The 19095-nt window shown below is 48.3% G+C and overlaps 1 protein-coding gene across 2 annotated transcripts in view; it reads right to left on the bottom strand.

Annotated features, from left to right (window-relative positions):
• The window catches only part of Znf362 (zinc finger protein 362), a 37522-nt gene extending 34772 nt beyond the window's left edge, over positions 1-2750 (bottom strand). The window contains exon 1 of one of the 2 annotated variants that reach the window (XM_048350825.1): positions 2720-2750. The gene's annotated coding sequence lies outside the window, so the exon portion shown is untranslated. Of the gene's footprint in view, positions 1-1853; positions 2245-2719 lie in introns of those variants that run through there. The other variant, XM_048350824.1, reaches the window with a different exon arrangement.
• Between the last annotated feature and the right edge of the window lie 16345 nt (positions 2751-19095).

Genomic DNA, 19095 nt, shown 5'->3' with positions numbered 1-19095 from the left:
ATAACTCTGGGCAAGTCATTTCTTTGTTCCTCAGTTTCTCCCCCTGAAATCTAGCTGCCTTGGTACCCTCTGACCCAGGCATGCCTTGTTCTGCAGCTCTGAACCCTTAAGCTCCAGCTTTCGACCCTTAAATGTCCTTAGGATGTTCACAGAGCCTGAGGGAGTCAGGATACAGATCACCAGTGAGACTGAGGGGTTCACATGTGTTCAGAGCAGAGTGCAGGAGGGACAGACACTTTCCCAACAAGGGAAAGGCCTGACCCAACCCCACATCTCCTCAGAGCACAGGCCACCCCAGATTTTGAGGGCCTGGCTTTTAGATCATTTGTAGCCCATAGAGCCAGCAGGTCCTGACCTGTCCAGCCTCAGGACAGGAACTCAACCCAAGTCCAAACTGTCTCCAACTCAGGGGCCTCTGGGGTGTCAGGGCAAGGGTGGCAGAAAGGGGTATGCCAGAATGCATGGGAGGAGCCCACTGCCTGAGGGGTCTAACCAACCACCACTCCTTCCAGATGCCACCCCCGAGGGCCAAGAGCACCCAAAGTCGGAATGGGGTTCCCTGGCTGCAATGAGCCCAACACTCCACTTGTCCCCAGGGTGTGGGGGATCACACACACACACACACACACACACACACACACACACACACACCCCAACTCACTAAGGACAAAATTCCCGCCTACCTAGGGGTCCTGACCACCCATGAAGGGGCAAGGCCCACCCCCTGTTCCTGAAGGTTCCACACATGCTCCAGGGCAGGGTGGTGTGAGGGCAGGATTCTTTCTTCAAGCCAGGGGTCTTAGCTGGAAACCCTGGATCCCTTCCGAGTCCCTAGCGCCGGCCCTCCTCCCCCCCAATCTGGAAATATAGTTCCTTGCAATGCCACTTCTACCGAGCCCCTTCCAAAACGCTCTCCGTTCCCCCCAAAGCTCCCATCCCCAGACCCTCCCTCCCCCGCGCGGCACTGAGGAAGCCGGCAGTTAACTCCCCCCCCCCAACCCCTGCAAAGGCGGAGAGCTTGGGGGTGGGGGGGTGGTGAAGTGGGCCCCCAAGATCCTTTCGCGGGCCTCTCACCGCCTTCTTTAAAAAAAAAAAAAAAAAAAAGGCTTAAAAAAAAAAAAACTTTCAGAGTTAACTTTAAATTCCCATCCCTCCCCCCGAGATCGGCCGGCAGCTCTCCCCCCCCCTTTTTTTTCCTTTAAAGTGCAATTGCATTGTGTCTCACCTCCCCGAAATGGCTCGAAGCTCTCGCCAAAGAAAAGGGGGAAAAAAAGCCAACCCTTCGAGTGCCCCCTCTGCCTCCAGCCGCCTCTCCCACATTCTCAGACAGTTTTATTAAAATTTTCAGACAAAAGAAAAACAAAAATGGCAGCCTGGCTTATTTTTAAAACAGGACAGGGACGCCATATTCTGCAGATCTGCAAAAAAACGGAGAAATCCGGCCCTGGCCGCTCCACCGGGCCGGCTGCGAAGTGCGCGAACCGCGCCGTTTGCAATCCGTTTATTTGCATTAAGCCCCATGAATCATTGTTTACCGGAGAATTGCAGCAGGTTTGAATAGCCCGGCTTAAGAAAACACACGCACTCACACACACACGCACACACACACACTCGCACACCCGCCGCACACACCCGCCGGAGACACACTTCCGAGCCGGCCCTCCCGCGCGCCCCCGCCCCCGCCCCGGCCCCGGCCCCGGCTCCAGACACCGGCGGCCCCCGGGGCCCTCGGAGCGCCCCGGCCCGTGCTGACAGCGCCCGCGTCCGGCCTGGTCCCCGCCCGCAACTCGGCGCAACTTTCCCGCGGGCGGGCGCCGCTCTCCCCTCCCCGCGCGCCCCGGGCCCGCACGGACCTGGCTGTGCTGGCGGCGCTCCGGGACGTGGCCGCAGCCCCGCGCCCGGCGGCCCGAGCAGGGCCGGGCTTGGGGCTCCGGACTCCGGGCTCCGGCTCGGTGCGGAGCCGCGCGCAAACCTTCCGGGTCGCCTGCTGTTCACTTCTGGGTTCTGCAAGCGCCGAGGCGGCGGCGGCGGCGGCGGCGGCGGCGGGAGGCGGCGGCGGCGGCGGGAGGCCGGGTCTGCAGCGCCGCGGGGCCCCCCGTGCGCTCGGCGAAGCCCCCGCGCCGGGCTCCTGGGGGTGGGGTGGGGGGATGGGGGGCCGCGTCGGGGCCCCCCCGCCTCTCCGCTGCGCAGCCCGCCCGGCCCCCGGGGCTCCGGCGAGTGGGCAGCGCCGGGCGCTGGCGACTGTGGGCGCGCGGGGAGGGGACGGGAGGGAGGGGAAGGGGCGGCGGGCGGGGCGGGCGCACGCTGGGGGGCCCCCCGCTCGGGCCCCGGGGCCTCGTCTCGCGCTCGCCGCCGCCGCCGCCTGGCAAAGTTGCGCGGCGCCCCCCTCCCCGCGCCGCCCCGCACCGCCCCGCGCCGCGCCGGAGGCTGAGCCACAAAGGAACTCCTCGCCACCCCCCCCCTCCCCGGCTCGCCCGAGCCGCGTGGGGAGGGCACCGGCGCCCGGCCCTAGGACAGCCCCTTCCCCAGCGCGGGGGTTCCCGGGGCCCCGGCGGCCGCGGCCATTGTCCCGCCCAGGCTCCGCCGCCTCCGCTCCCGGGTGATGGCGGGTCGGGCCTGGCGCTTCACCACCCCGACCCCGCGCGCTGCGAGGCTGCCTGGGGAAAGGAGGGGGGGGTCCTCTCCCGAAGACCGTAGGCTGGAGGGGACCCCCTCACACCTGATCACAAACGAGCGAGCTCAACATCCAAGCTGAGATCCTTTTTTTTTTTTTTTTCTTTAAAGACAAGGGCATGGGGGTGGGAGTCGAAGTTTGCACAGGCCAGGCCACTTCCTGGCTCTAGGCCCGAACCCCAACGGCGGGGCGGCCGGCGGCTGGCAGCGGCTCCTCCCGAAGTCTATCAGAGGTGGCACCGGCTGTCCCTCCGCTCCAGACCTCAGAGCCATCTGTGTGACTCCTCCTCCCGCCTCGCCCTCCCCAGCCAATCAGTCACCAAGTCCTTCTGATTCGGCCTCCTGGGCTGTGTCACTTTGCAAACTTCACTTCTACCTGAGGACGCCGTGGCGCCCGGCTCCTTTCGCCAGGCTGGGGTTTCCAGGCACCCTTGGTGGCCCATCCAGCCTCTAGGCCAGGATGAATGGAGGCTGGCCCTGCCCTCAGGGAGCACTATGAAACAACCATTTCTCCTCCACACAGCAGGTTTCAATTCTGCAAATGTTTACTGAGGACCTACTAAACACCCAACTACACTGGCTAGCTTGGCTTCCAGCACAGCCATGAACAAGATGCACGGTCCTCAGGGAGCTACATACACACTGCTGGGGGAAACTGGAGGATGGGACCCATAGAGGCTGTTTGCCCTCCAGCCCCAAGCACAGTGCCTGGCACAGGGCAGAGACAACAATAAGAACATGGGGCATGAATTCTTTGAAATGATAAGTCATCTTATGGTCAGAGAAGAGGCCAGTCTTTTTTCCCCACAGAGGCAAGAGTGGTCTTCTGAAGGTCTCTCTGGGATGAGCCAGGGGAAGAAGAAAGGAAGGCCTCCCCTTCTCTCAGAAATAAGAATGGCAAAAGTACCAACCCATTGTTAAGAAGTTCCTGGAGATAGCGCACCAATAAATGGGGAAGAGATAAATCTTCTTGCAGAAGATTTCCAAATAACTTGTCTAGATACCCAGGGAGAGGACCTTAGCCCCTACTCCTTATGTGTGTTCTGGGTTGTGACTTCTAAAGAGCATAGTACTACTTCAAAGAATGGGGAAAGAGTAACTGTTGTGGAGAAACCAGACAACTACCACCTCAACCAAGTGACCAAAGCCAAATCAACAAACATGAGTCGTGTTGACAGTACATACACTCCATATTGTGTGATTAAAAGTGACACTACTTACCAATAACCCATAGCCCTAGACTTGCCATGAGAAAAAATGTCAAACTCCACTAACACAATGTCTGACAGAATACCTTTCTAGGACCTCTCAAGACCATCAAGATCAGCAAAAACAAGAAACTGTCTCAGCACAAAGGAGCCCGAGGAGCCATGACCACTGAATGTCAACTACTGTCCAGCTGAGCATTGGAGGCTCCCACCTGTGATCCTAGCTACTCAGGAGGCTGAGGTCAGAGGATTGCAATTCAAAGCCAGCCCAAGCAGGAAAGCCAGTGAACCTCTTGTTTCCAATTAGCCACCAACAAGCCAGAAGTGGGACTGTGGCTCGAGTGGTAGAGCACTAGCCTTGAGCCAAAAAAAAAAAAAAGCTCAGGGACAACGCCCAGACCCTAAGTTAAAACCTCAGGACCTGCACCAAAAAAAAAAAATTTTAGTAAATAAATAAGGACTGTCCAAGTTGACATACTACAACATAGAAAAGGTAATATTAAGGAAATAAATGTTAGTTATTAATTATGTGTCAATAAAAGCATCCATCAATACTTGTAACGCTAACACGCAGTACACTAACACCAGTAGTACCAACTGTGGAAGCTGTAAAACTGGTGAGAATGCATAGAGGGGAACCTTCCACTGTACTTCCTCAATTTTTCTTTCAGTCTAAAAATAGCCTGAGAAAATCTACAAAATAGACTATCCTGTAAAAATGTACTAACCATGGAATTACTACAAGATCCAACAGCATAATGCTCAGCACAGCTAATATTCTTAGGGCCTCAAAAGTTCTGTCACCATCCTTATCTTCCAGTACCTGAGAGTTTAGGACAGGAAACCGAGGAGAGAGAATCCTGTTAAGGCCTTGACAACTGCGCTTGAGCTTTTGGAAAGGACTTGTTGGAGAAGAGTCCATCTCTGCCCACCAGCCTCCTCTCTAGCCACCTAGAAGGCTATATAGGAGCCAGCTAAAGTGAGCTACCATCTCAGATCTTGCCATCTCCCCTCTATAAGGAAGCCTGCAACAGCCTCCCTTGCTCTGTGTGTGTGTGTGTGTGTGTGTGTGTGTGTGTGTGTGTGTGTGCCAGTACTGGGTTAATTGGAGATAAGAATCCAGTGGACTTTTCTGCCCCAGCTGGCTTTGAACCATGATCCTCATATCTCCTGAGTTGCTACAGTTATAGTTGTGAAGCACCAGTTCCTAGCCATCTCTTACTCTTTTACCTCACTTTCTCTGATCACCTTCGACTCATCCTGTAGGTCTTAGCTTGGACAGTCTCTTTAAAAGCCTTCCAGGACCTTCCATGATACTGTGAAGTAGTGTGGTATAAGGTACAAGAAGCAATGGACAGTTGCAGCTCTCGGCCACCTGCATCCACACTCCTCTCCCCCAAATTCAGCCATGCCAAGTACCTCCCTGTCCATGAACTCCCAATCTCTGCTCAGGCTCCTCCCTTATCCTGAGGGTCTCCATGTTTTTTCTCCTATCTCTTCTGTGTGGCAAACACCTCTTCCTCACAGCTCAACCCAAACATCACCTCCTTTGTGGAGCAATTCTAGACCCTCTGCATGGACCAAGGTGTTTTCCTCTGGTTCCCCAGATGTCTGTGGCCCTCTGGCCCTATAACTGGCAAGTACTTACTATAGTGATCAAAATAAAGGTTCACTGAGATAAAATGGCAGCAAGCCCACACTCATTCTTTCCACTTCTGCAGCTCTTCCTTACACTCTTCTACAAAGCACTCCATGGCTGACTACCTTCTCAGTTCTCTAACTTTCTTTTACAGTCTACCCGCTAACAATATTCTAACTACTGTGCAAAGAATTCAGCTCGACCCTGCTACTAACTGGTCTAACACTACAGTAAGAACTCTAGACCTCAGGGGTATTCACCACCACAGCCCAACGTCCCAGGCTCTTCTCTTCTCCAAGTTACAGCCCAGAGGAGAGTGGTGAGGACATTTTCACCCAGTCCTTGTGAGGGTAGCAGCTGAATTCATGTGAATGTGAAACCTAGTTTCTCTGCCTCTCCTTTCCACTTTCCTGGGGAGTGGGGCAGAAAAGGAAAAACTTGTACTGCTTTCTCTACAGAATCACTTTGGCCCCCTGGGGAGCAGAGGTATCCAGGGAACTTTAGATAAACTGTCATCGTTCACAAGCTGCTGCTCTATATGATAAAATGTTAGGCAGGTATTGTGGCCTACGAGTCACTATAGGGGCCCTTGCCCATTCTTAAATAAAATTGTTTCCCCCTTGGTCTCTGCTTCCAGACATCTAAGTGTCCTGCAAGTTAATGAAGGGCTTTTTTTGTTTCCTTCAGCCCCAGGGTCCTTGCAATCAGTTCTCCAAATGTACCTCCTGCACCTGATTGCACCCACAGTCTCTGCCCCTTCACCTGAGGAGCTCCTACTCATCCACACTGTTGTTGTCCTGAGCTGCATTGAGAGGCTGGTCTTCCAGCACCTTTAGGATGCTCTCAAAACTGCATGGGCCTCTACTCTTTTTGCACAATTACCCCAGCTGCACTCTGCATTCAGACCTCTAAGAGTTTAACTTGACTTCAGATGATAACTTTAATACATTTGCAAATTTTTGAGGGCAAAGAGAATCAGGGGAAACCCTGAAGAGCCATGGGCAAGAGATGGGGATGTTGAAGAACAAGGATATTAAGCTGGATTCTAGTGGCTCACACCCATGATCATAGCTACTGAGGAGGCTGAGATCTGAGGATCCTGCTTTAAAGGCAGCCCAGACAGACAAATCTAAGAGACTCAGCTCCAATTAGCAGAAATACTCATTATGCCACTTTCTTCCCTTCATCTTGTTATGCTACAACCTCCATCTGTTTCCTTGGACCTTTAGTAAAATGAACTGCATGCTGTGTTAGGTTGGCATTGGGTGGCTTGGACTGAGCAGAGAGAGAGAGAGAGAGAAAAAGGGAAGAGGTGTGCTGAGATCACAAAGTTGGAGCTAGAAGTGACCAAGACTTTGAATATCACTAGAATTTGAACTAATCTTGAGGACACCATTGGATTTCCACAGTACATGATATGGAAAAATCCATCCAACTGTTACCCGATGTGAAAGGGTTGGGAGCTTAAGTTCTAAGCAGGAAGAATCCAGCGTCAATCATAGCAACATCTGTAATAGGCAGTAAGAACCAGATGCCAGCCTTATTCAGCAGCTTCCAGGTCTACAATTCAGCTTAATATTTTTCTGGCCAGTGGGTACAGCCTCTGCTTTAGTCACCTCTTGTGTCTCTGCCATCAGTAGTGAGCTGGGGATAGTGCTGAGGAAGGGTAGCAGGGGAAAGGGCAAGACGGTAGAGACAAACCAGCAGCAAGTAAGAACCTCTACCCGGCAGGGTAGGACATGTGGCTGCAGGTCCCGTCTCTGTTAAATCTCTAAGCAAGCCACGGCAGGTCATATTGCACCTCTGACATTCACATTTCTTCATCTGAGAAGTGGACCAATGGGCCAGGTGTGATGACATACACCTGTAATCCTAGCTATTCTGGAGGTAGAGACAAAAGGATTGTAAATTCAAGGGCATCCCAGACAAGAAGATCACAAGGCTCTCTCTCCAAACAAAGTAGAATTAAAGCAGAAGGACTGGGGGTGTGTTTTGGTGGTACCACATCTACCCAGCATGCATGAGTCCCAAGGTTCAATCCCCAGTGTTGGGAAGAAACAAACATGCTGACCATATTGGAGACAAGTTGTGAAGCAAGAGGTTCAGGAACTTGGGGGTCAGGCACATTCAGGATTCAAATCTTGCATTTTCCACAGACTTGAGGCCTCTGGGGAACTTGGTGTTCTTGTTGAGCATGAGTTGGTAAACCTTGCTGCTTGAGGATTAGAAGAACTCTACAATACCACTTGCCAAAGCTTTGCTGTAAAATAGGTGGTTGATGGGTTTCATGTGTTTAGGATCTCCCCACAGAGAAGGGAGGTGGCCAAACAGTGCCCAAGACATGGCCCTCTTTCCTAGGGGACCTAAGGAGCTCTTGGGTGTGGAAGGGCTATGCCATCCAACACATCACCTTTGGAGGGTGAGACTGGGGGCAGAATCCACTTGCATCCCTCCCCTCAGCTGGGCCAAATTTTCTTTTGGCACAAACGGATCTGCACCCAGCTACCTTTTATGGTGAGCCTGGGGCTGCCAGAGGAAAAGGGCAGAAGTGCTATAATGAAAGGGCAGACAATTACTTTCCCTTATAATTACCATTTGCAGTAATTAAATGATAATCGCCTTTTGTAGCCCTGAGAACTTAAAGCGGCCCACTTCATCACATCTGGTCCCCTTCTCTCCTGCCAGGAATAGAATGCCCACAGGGAGAGGATGGGGGGATTGAGGTCCAGAGGAAAAAGGCCTGTCACCCTAAATCACATGCAAATCAGGATGCCAGTTAGAGAAGAGCTCTTAGAAATGATTCAGACTGGCAGACTGCTGGGATCCTGTGTGCAAGGTGCTAGGTTCACTACTTACTCTTCTCTCCAGGCCTCAGTTTCCCCATCCATACAATGAGATGGAACCAACACTTGACTGTCCTAAGTCCTGTCATTCTAGACTTTATTCTACTCATTCTTCATCACTGGTAATACTCATTGCCCACTTTAGGGCACAGGAGACAAAATTCTATCTTAGGCTAATAAGTACACAGAAAAGGGGGATTTCTTCCATGAAAAGGGTTGAACAAAGCTTTGTAAACAGTAGAGGGACTATAGTAGGGACCTGGAAAGTCCCCCAAAGGCCCGTGTGTAAAGAACTGGCCTCCATCCACTGTGGCACTCTTGGGAACCTGTAGAAAGTTAAAGAAGTGGAGCCTGCTGGGAGGCTTTCCGGCTATGGGAGGGTGTGGTCTGGAAGGGAATATTGGCCCACCAACCCCCAGCCCTCTCTCTTTTTCTCCACATCCTGTCCATAAAGTAAAAAAGTTTTGTTCTGCCATATGCTTCCACCATGATGAGCTGCCTCACCACAGGCTCAAAGGCAAGGACCAACCTAACCATGAATTGAAACCTACAGGTCTGTTCATTGACTTATGTCATGTACCAACAGCTTCCCCAGCCAGCATTTCTGAGCTTCTGCCACCTGAGCCCATCTGAATCAGGTGACTTCTCTTGAACTAACCATCTGCAGCGCAGCCAATAGAGTAGCTTCTCCAATGTCCTCTGGCCATTTCAGGGATTAAGGAAGAGAAGAGGTCATGTCCAGAGAAAATAGGGGTCGCTAGGCAGGCAATATCATACTCATTCTCTAAAACAAAGGCCTTGCACATGGCCTTCAGAACCTTGAGGGAAAGTACCATAAACACCAAAGTGACACATCAGACATCAGAAGTGCAGAAATACCCAGGCTTGTCCAGGAAGAGCAGGAGAGCAGAGCATCCAAGACAGACTTGGCTTCAGACCACAGTGCTCTGAGCTGGGCACTCCATATTGTGGAAGGACCCACTCTGCATGCTCTGCCATGCAGACAAGCTGCTCCAGGCTTTGCCACGGCCTGAGCCCAATGTCTCACAAGTAGAGATGGATTGGTGCAGTAGCCCAGGCCCCTTTCCCCTGTCAACAGTAACATCTTTCCTTCCTTGGACATGACTCTGGTCAGTACTAGCAGGTCATAGAACCCAGGACAGACCAATCACAGTTCTTTTGCTGGTATTTCCGTGGGAGCCACCCACAATCATGCCCCCAACAAAGCCATCTGAGAGAAGAGAGGTGGGAGAGCAGTTCCCTGCCTGGTCCCAGCCCGAGTTCACCCTAACCACAGATAAGGTCAGCTATGGTTAGGTTTGGCCAATCGAATTTCCCCTTGGGCAGATATAGTCATTTCCTAAGGCTGTCATAATGAATGACCACAAACTTGGTGACTTTAAACAGTAGGGATTTATTTTCTCACAGCTCTGGAGGCAGAAACCCACAATCCTCCTTTGAACTGGTCCGAGCCACCTCCTATACTCTTTCCTTCCTAGCCTCCACCAGTTCTGGTGGGTACAGAGCTCTGACCTTTGTTTTCAACATCATGTGACCTTCTTTTCTTCCTTCCTCTTACGGATGGTTGTTATTGGAAATCTAGAATTAAGAAATCTAGAATGATTTCATCTCAAGATTCATTATATATACAAAGATGCTTCTACAAAATAAGTTTATGTATACAAGTTCTCAGAGGTGGGGCTAGTATAACATCTTTTTGTGTGGTTTTGTTTTTTTGCCAGTCCTGGGGCTTGAACTCAGGGCCTGAGCACTGTCCCTGGCTTCTTTTTGCTCAAGGCTAGCACTCTACTACTTGAGCCACAGCACCACTTCCAGCTTTTTCTATATATGTAGTGCTGAGGAATCAAACCCAGGGCTTCATGTATACCAGATGAGCACTTTACCACTAGGCCATATTCCCAGCCCTAGTATGGATGGGGTGGATAGCACCTATGCCACTGTAGCAAGCCTGCGTGCTTCACTGTCAAAATGGCTTCAGAGGCTCAGCATCACACACCACTGGGTCCAGTTTGTGTTTGGGAGTCATTGGGGTAAGGGGAGATATATTTTTTTCATTTTGAAATAATTTAAATTTTATAGAAAAGTGGAAAGTACAATATAAAGAACACACAGTTATCATTTACTCAGGTTCACATTGGGCTTCATTCACTCTAGCTCTACCAAAATATGTATTTTTCACACGTAACAAATTCGTGTGGAAGCATCGTGCCCCTATCCCACTGAAGATTTTGGAGAATATTTTCTAAGACAACAGTGATTTCTTAAGAGACTGTGGCTCAAGTGGTGGAGACCAGAGATGGAGTCCAGGCCCTATGTTCAAGTCCCAGGGACCCCCACACCATATACAAAAGAAACAAAAAAATATAATTACTAAAAACAAGAGATTGAACACCATGCCAATTCTGTTATCTAATCCATTGTCTAATCAACCTGTTGAAATTTTGTCGTTGATCACTCTGTTTTCGAGTCCAGGATCCAATCCTGAGTGTCATGTTACATTGAATTGTCATCTGTGTTGTCTCCTTTAATCTGAAACAATTCTTAAGCTTTTCACTTTCTTTCCCAACCTCAACGTTTTTTGAAGATTCTATTCTATTGTAAAATGTCTTTCAGTTTCTATTTGTTCGTTGTTTCCTCATAATCAGAATTAGATTATACATTTCTGGGGGGTGGGGGAATGTGACAGAAGGTGGTATCTGTCTCAGTGGTTTGTCTAGACACCCCAAACTCTTCCTTCCTTCCTTCTTTCCTTTCCTTTTCTCCCTTCCTCCCTCCCTCCCTCCCTTCCTCCCTCCCCCCTCCCTTCCTCCCTCCCCCCCTCTTTCTTTCTTTTGGCAGTACTAGAGTTTGAACTCAGGACCTTGAGCTTCCCAGGCCGGCATTCTATCATTAGATCATGCCTCCTGCCCATTTTTTGCACTAGTTCTTTTTGAGATATGGTCTCACTACCTGCCCAGGCTCATACATGGACCATGAGCCACCTATTTTAAACTTCACATTGTGGCTGGGATGATGGGCACACAACACTACACCCAATTATCTGTTAATAAGAAGACTCATGAACTTTTCTGCCTGAGCTAGCCTTGAACCACAACCTCTCAACCTCTCAACCTTCCTCTCAGCCTATCAGGTAATTAAGATTATAAGAGGGAGCCACTTCTTTTTTCTTTTTTTGGTCCTTCATGTGGCTTGAACTCAGGGCCTGTACAGGAATACTGTTCCTGTACTTTTTCACTCAAAACTAGCTCTCTACCACTTGACCCACACACAGCTCCACTTCCAGTTTTCTGCTAGTTAATTGGAGATAAGAATTTCACTGACTAATTGGAGATACGAGTCTCACAGACCTTCCTGCCCAAGCTGGCTTCAAACAAATCCTCATACCACAGCCTCCTGAGTAGCTAGGATTATAGGTGTGAGCCACTGGCACCTGGTTTGTCCTGGAGCTTTTTAGCTCTAGGCTAGCACTTTACCACTTGAGCCACAGCTCCACTTATTTTTCTGGTTAATTAGAGATATGAGTCTCACAGACTTTCCTGCCCAAGCTGGCTTAAACAAGATCCTCAGATCTCAGCCTCCTTTGTAGCTAGAATTACAGGTGTGAGTCACCTTCTCTGGTGGCTTTATTTCTTTTGAATTGACATGGATTCAAATTTTTACAGTAAATAAAATTCTGCTAAAATTTAGTCACTACCCATCACCTGGGAGACTGAGGTAGGAGGATGTGTAAGTTCAAAACCAGTCTGAACTACAGAGCCTCAAAAATACATAAATAAGTGAGTAAATAACTAAATGAATAAATAATTCTGAAATAAAACATAGTCACAAAAATATATCAACTCCTGCTGTATGTGGTTAAAAAGGTGTTCCTTTAAAAAAAAAAAAAGAATCCCCTGTTTTCCCATTTTACAGAATCAGACAAAATAGCTGAATATTGTCCTAATTTGCTCCATTGTCTTTGAAGAGTACCCAATGCTTGATAAAGATGATCGTGACATTGAGCCATTTCCCCTTTGTTTCTTCTGGAAACACCACACTAACATTTTCTGTTGCTTCCATGGCTCTTGTCTTTGGTATTTGATTATCTTTTGCTGTGTAAATGTTCATTTCCTCACCCAGTGTTGTTGCAGTGTTAATGAACTTCATAATTTCTGCATAACAACCTTCAAGGGGCAATTGGAAAACTGGATTTTTTACTGCACAGAAAGCAGGGCTGGTTCTGGCTAGTCCTGAATATTTTTGTGTCTGATTGACCTCTCCTGAAGTTTCATATTTGAAAAAGAAAAAGACGACTCAGTGGGGGTAAAATTGTCATGTATAGTCGAGAGCAAAATCTGAACAGATCGCCCTCCAGATCACACAGCACTTCAAATGCTGAGGTTAACTTTGCCAACGCCATCTCTACTACACGCACAGCTTCGTGTGGAGACATCATTTTGTCTGCAAAAGTCTTTTCACTCTTAGACCTTTATGCTGCAGCATTTCCTATCAGTGAAGTGAGACTGAAAAGAATGAGTACATTTGAGTACATTTGTCTCAAGTTCTCCAAAGTGTCACACATAGGGGAAAACTCTAGGTAGTCACACAAAATGTCAGAAACTAACGGGGGTTGTGTTTGGGGCCGTAGTTCTGCTATGCTTGTTATTTTAAGTCTCCTTGCTCATTAGACACCGGAGTCTGTAACAAAGGGGCTAGAGACATAGACTGCCACAGTTACCTTGACTGACAGAGCCCTGATGAAGCCAGGCATAGGTGGCTCACACCTGTCCTCCTAGCTATGCAGGGGGTGGAAATCTGAGGATCATGGTTCAAAGGCAGCCTGGGAAGGAAAGTCCATGAGGCTCTTATCTCCAATTAAGTACCCCAAAAAGCAGGAAGTAGAGCTGTGGCTCATGTGGTAGAGGGCCAGACTTGAATGAAGATACTAAGGGACAGTGCCTAGGACCTGAGTTCAAGTCCCAGTACCAACACACAACACATACACACACACACACACACACACACACACACACACACACACAAAAGCAAACAGATGAAGTTACTCGGAAAATACATTTGCACGGTTCACATATGCCACAGCCTACTTGTATACCTAGGAATTCTCCAAATAAACTTGCACTTTAAACTCATTATTTATCCCTTTAAAATTAAACTTTTCTAGTCAAGTGCTGGTGCCTCATGCATGTAATCATAGCTATTCAGGAGGCTCAGATCTAAGGATCAATGGTTCAAAGCTAGCCTAGACAGATAAATCTGAGAGACCCAAATTAACTGCCAAAAAGCCAGAAGCAGAGGTGTGGCTTAATTGGTAGAACATCATCTTTGAACAAACAAGCAAACAAAAAAAGACTAAGCAAGAGCATGAGGCCCTGAGTTCAAGCCCCAGTACTAGCACATCTCTTTTCTGTGTATTCATAACTAGTAGCCAAGGTGAGACAGAGGTGGGAGAGATCCCTCACTGTACTGTACCAGCCTCTCCTTATGTAGTCCTTTTATGTCCCAGATGTTTTATTAAGTTTTTAATAGACATTGTTAATGTTCAGACTCAACCCACAATCCATGACAGGGAAAGGTATCATACAATCATTTTGAGAGGGTGATTTATTTTGAGACAGTCTTCTATGCAGTCTATGTGACCTCAAACTTTTTTTTTAAGTTCCTGGGGCTTGAACTCAGAGCTTTATGCTTGCTCAGCTAACTGGTGCTCTACCACTGGAGCCATACCTCCAGCCCAGCTTTTTGCCAGTTATTTTGGAGTTAAGAGTATAACAAACCCTTCTATTCAAGCTTGCTTCAAACCAAGATCCTGTGGATCTCAGCCTTCTGAGTAGCTAGGATTACAGTGTGAACTACCAACACCCAACTGGCCTCAAATTCTTGAACTTCCTGCCTGACCCTCCCCAATGCCGGCATGACAGGAGGGCACCACACATAGCGGGTTTTTGTTTTCAATAAACAAAATAGACTCTTCTAGAAAAGAAAGTATGAGTTAATCTTGCATTGTAAAGAGAAATATTGTTTTGTGTGGACTTATGCTTTGCATTTGTGTCTGAACTGGATCACGGTGTAAAATACCTTTCTTACTGTGGGCTTCAGCTTTTGTCCTAATTCATGACTCTCTCCTGGCAACCTAATGAAGGAAGTATTCCTTTAAGCTCCATCCTGCAGATAGGGGAGGGGAAGCCCTCTCGGCATGACATCACTGACCAGGCTGCACAGTTAGGAAGTGGTACAGCATTTGTGCCCCACAGTCTCACCCTCAGATCTGCCTTGAGCTCCTTCTAATGCATCCGTGGCTTCCTTTGGCCTTAAACTGCTACAAGTTGGCTGTCTATGTCACGCAAACCCAAGAATCTCAAAATGTTCGATGAAGGAGAGACTATGGACAGGACTGACAAAAATTCTCTGCTTTACTGAACTTAAATCAGGATCCTGAATCTCCTTGTTGGGTCTAGCTGCACATTTTTTCACAAATAAAGTGTCACAGAATTTTGCTGTCCATTTAGAAAGAACTCTCTGTCCTTGATATTGGATCATCTTTGGTACCAAATTTGTTCTCCATCATTCACTATCTCTCAGGTGATATCTGACCATCTTGGTCCATGTTCAGCAGGACTCCTTTTACATCCATTTAGCCAGGAACTCCCTTCTTCACCATGTTTCCTTTTTGACATTTTTCTAGCCACCGAGTTTACATTCCCACTTGCCCTTGTTGTATTTGGAACTGAGTCCAATCTCTTTCCCCCATTGCAGTTCCTCTTGCAGTGGTCCATACCTACTCTGACGGTCCTGAATGATGTCTACCTCATCATCCTTTAATTCAATGATACTCTTACTATTGGATTGCCCTTTTTTCCCCTTCCTTCCTTCCTTTAGTTTTTACTTTTCATTTTTAGTTTATTTTTGCCTGTGCTGGTACCAGGGCTTGAACTCAGGACATTGTGCAGTCACTTGGCTTTCTTACTCGTGGCTGGTACTCTATCTACCACTTGAGCCACACCTCCAGTCCAGCATTTTGCTGGTTAATTGGAGATGGAATCTCTGTGGATGTTTCTGCCTGGGGCTGGCTTTGAACCTTGATGCTTCAGGTCTCAGCCTCCTGAATACCTAGGATTACAGGCAGGAGCCCACAATCCAGCAAACTCTTCAACAAGGCCATGAATATGGAGGGAGGAGGGAGGTTCTAGACTAGGCTAGGCTCACGCTGGAGCATGCCGGAGATCTTCCAGAGGAAATCACACCTTTCCAGGTCTCTGTTTCTTCTTCCTGGAAAATGAAGGTGGCAATGATGTTTCTCTTGCAGATGACCTAGGAAAGTCTCACTTCTGTCTCTGGGCCTGAGTCCCTTGAAGAGGGCAGGGAAGAGATGGCACTTGCAGAGGCATGGAGAAAACATGGAGCAGAGGAAGGAGAGACCAGCTAAGTGGGACTGAGGATAGGAAGCCAGGCCAGGACAAGTATCATGGCACCTCAAAGACCAGACCTGGAGGGTGAACAGTTTTCATTAACCATAGAGAATTTATGGTAGGTTCTAAAACAGGAAAATTCCCCTGTGTCCTAAGGTACACACAAGCATTACGATCAGAAAAATGGAGTCAAGTATCTCAAAACTGTGACCCAAGCCTGGGGTGGGAGAGTGAGGAAGCCCAATGTCTGACCTTAGCAGAGGCCTCCAGTGTTCCCAGGGCTGCACAGCAGGCTCTGTACTGAGCAGGAAGCCAGGAGCTGCTCGGAGGGCAGGCAGCTGTGAGGCCTCCTCTGGGAACCCACACTTTGATCTCCCTGGCAGCCAGGAGTCTTGCTTCCTGTATCCCAGAATGCCTGCTCTGGAAGGGACCTAAGAGGTCATGAAGACCATGAAGTCCAGCACCATTGGACAGATGGGCCCAGTGGAACCCTGGGATGCACAGGTCATGGTCAAGGTCACACAGAGATCCAGTGGACAAGTCAGAACCAGAATCAGGGACACAGTACTGCTTTCTGTGGACCCTGCTTTCTCCTGCTTCCTCTCACTCAGCCAGGGAGCTTCGGGGGCCAGCTCCTCCCACCTCTCTGCTGTGGGGGGTCAGCTTCCTGCCAAAGCCCAGTGAGTTCAAAGGCCCTTGGATAGTGGGGGATCTGGACAGTACAAGCCGAGGAGGGGGTCTTTAAATCACAAAAGCTACTTTATCCTTTGAGATTTTAAGTGGACAGAAGCCAATATCCTAACATTCTTTCTTCTGATGTAGCCCTTGGCAAAAATTATGACAGGGAGGGGGTGGGGTGGGAGGAAACTTCAAGTATCTGAGCGCCTGCTATATGCTGGGCTCTGTGCCAGGTGAATCTTTCATAGACATAACAATCATTGGTGGGAGGTATTGGTTTCCTCATTTTACAGATTAGGAAATGGAGGTGAAGCAACTTACTCCTGGTCACACAGCTAGGATTTGAGTTCAAGGTTGTCTGACTCAAGAGCCTAAACAACAGTGGATTTGGGGTGCCTTCAGAGTCCATGGGATTGTACACTGAATACGCTTGCATTTCACCATCCAATGCCACCAGCAAACGTTAGCCAAACACTTTGAATTTAGAAATAAGACAGCTATCTTTCTAAGTATTTTTATGTGCAGGAACCTAGCTATTCCTCCTCACAATTGTACGAGGGGGAACTTATGAAATATCTTCGTTTTATATGAGGTGAGAGTGAGGCACAGAGAAGTAGAACACATTGCCGTCCTACAGTCACAGTAATGAATGAAAAGCTGGCATGCGTAGGAGGGGATGGTACCATTAACGCCTAAGAAGTGATTTGGGAATCAGAAGAGCGGCTTACTAGTAATGTACTTGCCCCTCTCCCCTATGCCTAAGCCTTGAGTTCCATCCTCAGCACTGGAAATGGACAGTGAATGGTCCTTGGTCAAGCAGAAGGGAAGTAAGACTGTCCTGAGGGTAGTGGGCACGCTGTGCAAAGGACACACCAAGGGTTGATAGGAAAGTCAGCCTGTCTGGAGCTGGCAGAGGTGAGGTGTATGGAACTGGGAGATTGGAAACTGGAGAAGGTAGAAAGGATTATGAATCCTAGAGGTCACCAAGTGCCAGATTGGATGATTTGAGTTTTATCTACAAGAAGGGAGCCTCCAGGTGTATCTCTAGACAAGCCTCGTAACCTGCCGGCACTTCAGCTTCCTTCTCAATATGTTGGGTATTCAAAAGGACCTGTTTTGCATACTTGTAGTCATAGAGCAGAAGAAATAAGGCTATGTATTTGTGATAGGAATTTCACAAATGTTAGTTTCCAGCCTCCACCCGCCCTCCCCCCCTCCCCCTCCCTGAAATGAGGAAACCAAAACACTGAATTGCAGCTGAACAACTAGATAAGTTCAACAGGAGTCATGGGCTCCCGGTGTGACAGTCAGGAGGCTTGGAGCAAGAAGGCTCAAAAAGCCCAACGAAAAGTGATTTCAGTCAGAAGGAATTTGTTTTCTCCTATGATAACAAGGACGGGAAATTGGAGGAATTGGAGGAGGGGTTCACTAGTCAGGGACTCAGTGAGGTCTTCAGAGAAGCCAGCCTCCTTCGCATGCGGACAGTGTCTTGCCTCCTGCTCACAAGACAGAAAGAACAGTGTTTTCCATTATTTGCAGCCATGGCACTATGCAGGGAAGAAGGCATCCTTAACTCATGCATCTTTGAAGGGAACTAGCCTTTACTGGATGCCTCCTTATCAGATTTCTCCTGAGGTCTCATTCATTGGCCAGGAGAGGATCACAGGTCTTTCACAAAACTAACACTTGGCAAGAAGAAGAATATTGCAGTGATTGGCTTAAACAAACCAAAGAAGGGGACCATCCTTTGAGTGTGTAGCCTCTGAGGAGCAAGCCCCCAAAACAAAACAAGAACCAAAAACACCAAGCTTTTCCTTAGGAAAGGAATTCATATGGTGTTCGTACATGTTGGCAGTGTTCATACACATGCCAATCATTCTGATCTGTAAATTAGTAGAAACATTATGGAAACAGTATGGGGTTTCCTCAAAAAAAAAAAAAAACTAGAAACAGAACTACCACACAACCCAGCAGTTCCCCTATGGGTAAATCTCCAAAATAATTGAAGTTAGTATGTTGCGGAGACTTCTGCACTCACATGCTTATGCAACACTATTTATACCAGACAAGATAGGGGATCTGCCTATCTGTCCATGGACAGACAAACAAAGAAAGAAGATCTGATACCTATCCACAACCAAGTACTATTCAGCCATGAAAATAATGAAATTCTGTTGTTTGCAGTAATGTGGATCAAAGTAGAGGGCACAATGTTAAAAGAATTAAGTCAGACCCAGGAAGACAAATGTCACATGCTCTCCTTTGTGAATGGAAACTCAGAGGAGAAGGGACTAGAATCCTGGTTACCAGAGCCTGGGAGGGGTTTGGAGGAGGGATGGGTGGAGAGAGGAAGCTCAGTGGGTACCAGGATGCACTTTTGATGAGTGGAATAACCTCTGATTGTTTGCAGCACCCTAGGATAAATATGACTGACACCAATTCATGGAAGATTTCAAATTCCCTAGTAGAAAAGATTTTGAACATTGCCAGCACAAAGAAATGAGAGCTGTCTGACAGGCCAGACACGCCAATCATTCTGATCTCATCGTTACGTAGTATATACATGAATTAAAATTTCACTCTGTGTCACAGTATGATGGACAATTAAAAATAAAGGCCTTTTTTTC

This window comes from Perognathus longimembris, chromosome 7 (assembly GCF_023159225.1).
Source record: "Perognathus longimembris pacificus isolate PPM17 chromosome 7, ASM2315922v1, whole genome shotgun sequence".
NCBI classification, from domain to species: Eukaryota; Metazoa; Chordata; class Mammalia; order Rodentia; family Heteromyidae; genus Perognathus; species Perognathus longimembris.
This window is presented reverse-complemented; position numbering and strand designations above follow the sequence as displayed.